This window comes from Bactrocera dorsalis, chromosome 1, assembly GCF_023373825.1.
Source record: "Bactrocera dorsalis isolate Fly_Bdor chromosome 1, ASM2337382v1, whole genome shotgun sequence".
In the NCBI taxonomy this organism is placed as follows: Eukaryota; Metazoa; Arthropoda; class Insecta; order Diptera; family Tephritidae; genus Bactrocera; species Bactrocera dorsalis.
In genome coordinates, this window is record NC_064303.1 from 91,399,921 (window position 1) to 91,405,920 (window position 6,000).

Consider the following 6,000-nt stretch of genomic DNA (forward strand, 5'->3'; position numbering starts at 1 on the left):
CCCGCAAATAAGGCTTACATTGTGCCCACTAGCGGGGGTTATCAAGCTAGATTTTCATACTTTTTATTGGCCTCTAAAAACTTCGTATTTCATGTGATTTCCGGCAGCTCAAATACGAAACAAAACTGCATTTACGTAACGTACGTATGTAAGTCGGCACGTCTATAATTCATTATTAAAATTTTCCATTTCTATTATTGCCGATTCAATTTGCTTCACTTCAACATGAATTTGTAGATCTTTTCGGTTTCTTTATGCGCTCGTTTTTGTTTTGACAGCGGAAGATATCTTAGATCTGAAATGCTTCTGTAAATTGCCGCCTAAAACCCAAAGCGGTCATACCCTCATCTGAGTGCGCTTGTATGTGTGTGTTTACTTGCATAATTATATGTTAACATGCATTACAGGTTTGTATTGCATTGGTCCCTATTTAATACCACGATTGATTGCTTGAGCACGTTCTGTTCATTTCTACTCTTGCACCAACATTGAGCGTCATTCAATAAGAATGTCATGCAAGACAACACACGCTTTAAGCGAAAAAAGTGAGTAAGTCCAGTTCTTAAAATAAATGAGAAAAATATAGGGTGCGCTTTTTAGAAGTATAATACTTATTGGGGTTCGGAGATTATAACGATAACTTAGTTAATTATCTAAGCCAAATTTCGAAAGATACCTTGACAAATAAAAGAGTTTTCCATAAAAGGATTTGAGTTTGATCAGCCAGTTGGATGGCAGCTATACGCTATAGTAGTTCGATCTGCACAATTTTCTGGGAGATTGTAGCGAACGTTTGGGAGACAATCTGAACCAAGTTTCGTGAAGATATCTCGTCAACGAAAAAAGTTTTCAAAACAAGGACTTGAGTTTGATCGTTTAGTTTGTATGGAAGATATAGGCTATAGTTGCACGATATCGGATATTTCGAAAAAAGAGTAACACCTTCGTGAGAAAAGGGAATGTAAAAATTTTCAAATCGATTTCTCAAAAACTGTAGTACGTATATACAGATAGATAGATGGGCTTGGCTAAATTGACTCAACTCCTCACGCTGATCGTTTATAAAAATACTTTTTGGGATCGCCGACCTTCCCTTTTTGGTTTTACAACAAAAAAGACAATGACATAGTTTTCACTTTGAATTTGTTCATTCTTCCGGTCTTCATCAGCGACCTCTTCCCGGCCCTCCAAAAAGGGTTGGTGCAACCGAAATACATCTATTCTTGCTAAGGCAACAGCTGGATAAGGCTGCTTGATCATATCAAACGTCTCTGTCGCAGTTTCGCTGAGTTTCACACAGAATTTAATCGCGTACCTATGCTCTAACGACGTCTGCATTTTCGGCTTGCCCCACTCACCGAAACACGTCACGCGAAAATTTTTGTCCTGACTCCCCAGCTGCTCGGAAACAACTGACCAGTCGCTCGCACGCTCCGTAGTACAGTCGAAAAGAAAATCAGTCTAATTACCTTCTGAACAAACCCTGTGAGAAAGCAAATGGAAAGTTATGGTAAATGCGAAAAATCTCCTGTCTTCCTTGCATCCGAAAAAAGTTGCTATCGGGGATGGTTTACACACAAGAAATATAACTGGTGCAACATCTTTTCTAAACAGACAAATGATTTGTGGTTTTTTGGTTCCCCACATTACATCTGTAAGTCTGGTGTTCCAGCAAAAGTGTGGAACAAACTGCAAACAATCTAGTTCACACGATTTGACTCCATAAAATCCATTCTTAGTTTTCGGCTGATTACTAATTAAATACAATATATTCCTTTACGTTTAAGTTTAGGGATCGATCTCATATGATCTGCTTAGAACACCGGTTCCTTGTGGTACCTAAAACTAATATATAACAGATCAAAAGACCTTTACAAATCGACAAAGTGGTTTAAACAGATTTGTTGAGACGGCCAATGTCAGTTTCGGGTATGTCTTCTGGTTCGCCGACTCCATCGTATCCAGTATCTATCGGTCGGATTCTCAATTTTTGGCCGATTTTGGGAACTAAATATAATCGCTTACGTTTTGTGGAGATTAGGTTAAATTAAGAGGTCGATCCTAACAGAGTCAGCTTTAAATGCGGACCGTTGTGGTAAAACTCCTTTATAATAAATAATAAGACCCTACAATTCAGCAAAGCGCTATGAGCCTATCAAAATTTGTTGAGACGGCTAAAGTCAATTTCGACTATGTCTCCTGGTTCGCCAAAGGTAAGACTAATGAGATGTTTCCAGTACAGCCTTCCATCAGTTTTGTGGAGCTTAGATGTTAAGTTTAGTCAAGCTAAGATTGATCGGTTGCAAGAATGTTATTGTCGAGATGAATCCGATTAAGGTAGAAAAAGTAGCTCTGAATTGGATTGTCTAAGGTTTCCATCATATGTGAGTTATAAACTATGTCTAAATTCTAATCAAAACGGGAATACCATAAAGTTTTCCAACTAATAAAGCCAAATTATTCGATATTTCAAAATATTTTGGAAGTTTAATTTGAAATTGAAGGTCTATACCCGAGAAAGCACCATTTATATGCTTGGTGCCTCATCATGGTCAAATTTATAAAATGTTATCTGTTTTGTTAATAGATCGAGTTAGTAAACAAAGTAAATTTAATTTAAAAATATACTTGTGATGCTGATAACGCACTTATCATCATTTATTTTTCAATGAATTGACATTCAAATGAATTCTCGGTAATAAAATACTAAAATTTTTGTATAAAGTTTGAAGGTAAAAAATTTGTTTTGAAAATAATTAAATCATTAATTCGTCAAACTAATCAAAAATTAAAAAAAATATTCATTATAAAAGATACTTAAAATGCTCTCAGAAGGCATCTTTTAATTTACGAGAACTTAGAGCCTTACCAACTAAAAATCCTCATCAAAACAAGCCTTCCTTCAAAACTTCCACAAATAGAGTTAGTACCTTCTCACTTTGCGCATTCATGCAAAAGAACACAATGTGTCTGTTCTCATTTGTATGACGATTATGATGATGACATTGCGTCTATTCTACTGTGTCCGTAGAAACGCTGATAAGCATCATTGGACAATGGGTAATTTTAGAACAGTTCCAACGTATGTAATGCGTGCTTCTCACGAAGAACACGAAGAATTATCTGTTTCATCAACTTTCGACTCAAATCTGGCTGACAGTTAGTTGTTTACAATAAATCGTATTGTCCTATGGCTATATACTTAGCTTATTCTGCATGCGTCATCGCGAGCACTCTCCGAGGGAATTTTGTAATTATAGTGTAATTTAATATTTATGTGTATTTCGAGCAACTTGCGGCACAAATTACCAACTACACGTGTGCACTAAATTCTATAGCTTAGTGTATTGGTTTTACTATATACTTTTACTGTGAATGATTTTCGAAAAGAGTTTTAATATGTTTATCACATAGTTCTGTGGGTATTTGGTACTCAATTCTTGGTTTTTAATATATGTATTATTAATATAAAAATTTTTATAGTATAACCTTATTAAGTATTATATATGTGAAAAATATGATTTTCGTTGAAATCCCAAATTTTCCAAAAATAATCCCTAGATTATAAAATACTGATCCCTTGAGTTGACTTTTACTTAAAAAATAAACTAAATTACTACAATTATTTATACATAGTTTCAAAATTTTGTATATCTGAAATTCACTTCGGAACATCTATCAAGGTACTTAATAATTTCATTTCGCATCGATCAGAAGTACCTTGAGAGGAAAGACAGCAGTCGTCGTCAGAAGCAAGCGATTTCACTTCGACTAGGTGCCAGGTCACAAAGCCATCGATGGTAGTAAGTTAGTGGACTAGATTGCCAAGAGTGGCTAGATTCTTTCTCACTTAATAGATCACCATCAAAGATTTCCTTCGAGCAACAAATTTTTACCACAAAAGAAAAGGAAAGCGAATTAAGAAAAATGAGAGCGCTCTAACTTTTACTCAAGATATACACATGTATGGTATATAAAGCATATAAATACATTAAAATAACACATATGTATATGTATATAAACAATCATGTCATTTGCCAGCCACATTGTGTCCACCCAGTTTAACTCGGTTAACAGTCATGTTATGAAAGTAACAGTCACTTTACATTATTGGCGCTGACTCTTGTCAGCAACGCTGTGCGAATGATGCCAACAAGCGACATGCAAATAAACTAGTTAAACAAAATTCCGCGCAGGAGTTGCTCCACTACTAAAATAAACAATAACACTAACAATAACAATCACAATAACAACAATTACAGCGTGACAATCGAATGTAAACTCAAGTGTGTTCAACAACATCGCTTCATTTAAATATGTTTATTTGTTGTTGTTACATACTATGTACTATGGTACCACTGCAAGGCAATGACCAAGATACTGAAGTGGCATGAAGTTGATTTTATGCGCTGCAATGTGTTACAATTATTACTAACGCATGAGATAAGATAAAAGCCGGTGGGCCACTTGGATTCCGGGTTAGTGGACTTACTGTCGTATAAAATTTAAAATATGACGATTACATTCTGTGATAAAGTGGGAAAAGCTATAAAATTGCAAGGGTGTTAGAGAAGTTTAATAAAGATTAGTCTTTCGCTACTCTTTGGAAAATGGTTTATACTAATATTACTATTATATTTTTGATAAAACTAATATATAAGAAATTAAATATTTTATTGGGTGGTCGAAAATGTTTTTTCTAATCAAATTGCAACTTATTTTTTTTATATACATATAATAAACTTTAATGAACTAAATATGTACCATTTTGGTCGTCCACTTTTTGCCATTTTTCCGCTAGAGACATTATTCCATCAATGTAAACCTTTTCTGGTTTCGACAAGTAATTTTCCCAGGCTTCTCTCGAAGTGAACTTTACTCCATTAAGGGAGCTCTGCATTGACCAAAACAAAGGGTAATCCGATGGTGTAAGGTCTGGGCTATATGGTAGATGCATCGAAACTTCCCGGCCAAGCTCTCCCAGTTTTTTTCCGAGACATGAAAGATGTGTGTAAGCAAAGCAAATGGGTCGAGGGCAAGACTGTCTCCTGTCATCAAACAAACAGTCGTCGCTCTCGCGACTTGGCTCTCACGTCACTGTTGACAGTCAAAACTTTAAAGTCGTAGATAATTTCGTCTATCTTGGAACCAGCGTAAACACCACCCACAATGTAAACCTGGAATTCCAACGCAGGATAACTGAGTAGGCAATTGAGAAGCAAAGTCCTCTCTCGACGAACAAAAACCAAACTCTATAAGTCACTCAAAATTCCCGTCTTGCTATATGGTGCACAGGCTTGGACGATGACAACAACTGATGAGTCGACGTTGCGAGTTTTCGAGAGAAAAGTTCTGCGAAAGATTTATGGTCCTTTGCGCGTTGGCCACGGCGAATATCGCATTCGATGGAACGTTGAGCTGTACGAGATATACGACGACATTGACATAGTTCAGCGGCTACGCTGGCTAGGTCATGTTGTCCGGATGGATGAAAACACTCCAGCTCTGAAAGTATTCGCCGTACCCGCCGCGGGAAGCAGAGGAAGAGGAAGACCTCCACTCCTTTGGAAGGACTCCAAGTGGAGAAGGACCTGGCTACGCTTGGAATATCCAATTGGTGCCACGTAGCGAAAAGAAGGAACGACTGATGCGCTGTTGTTAATAATCGCGTAAGCGGTGTCTACGAAGAAGAAGAAAGATGTGTGTGATCTAGCGTTGTCCTGAAGGAAGACGAAGTCCTTTCTGTTCATCAGTTCTGGCCGTTTTTTTCGATTGCTTGCTTCAATATCATCAGTTATTGAGAGTAAAATGTAGAATCAATTGTTCGATCAAGCTGGAGCAGCTCATAGTGGATGATTCCTTCCAAATCCCACGAAACACTCCGCATAACCTTTCGAGGCGTCAATCCTGGCTTTGCGACCATTTGTTGAGCTTCACCACGCTTGGACCATGATCTTTTTCGCATATTATTGTCGTTATGATCTACTTTTCGTCTCCTGT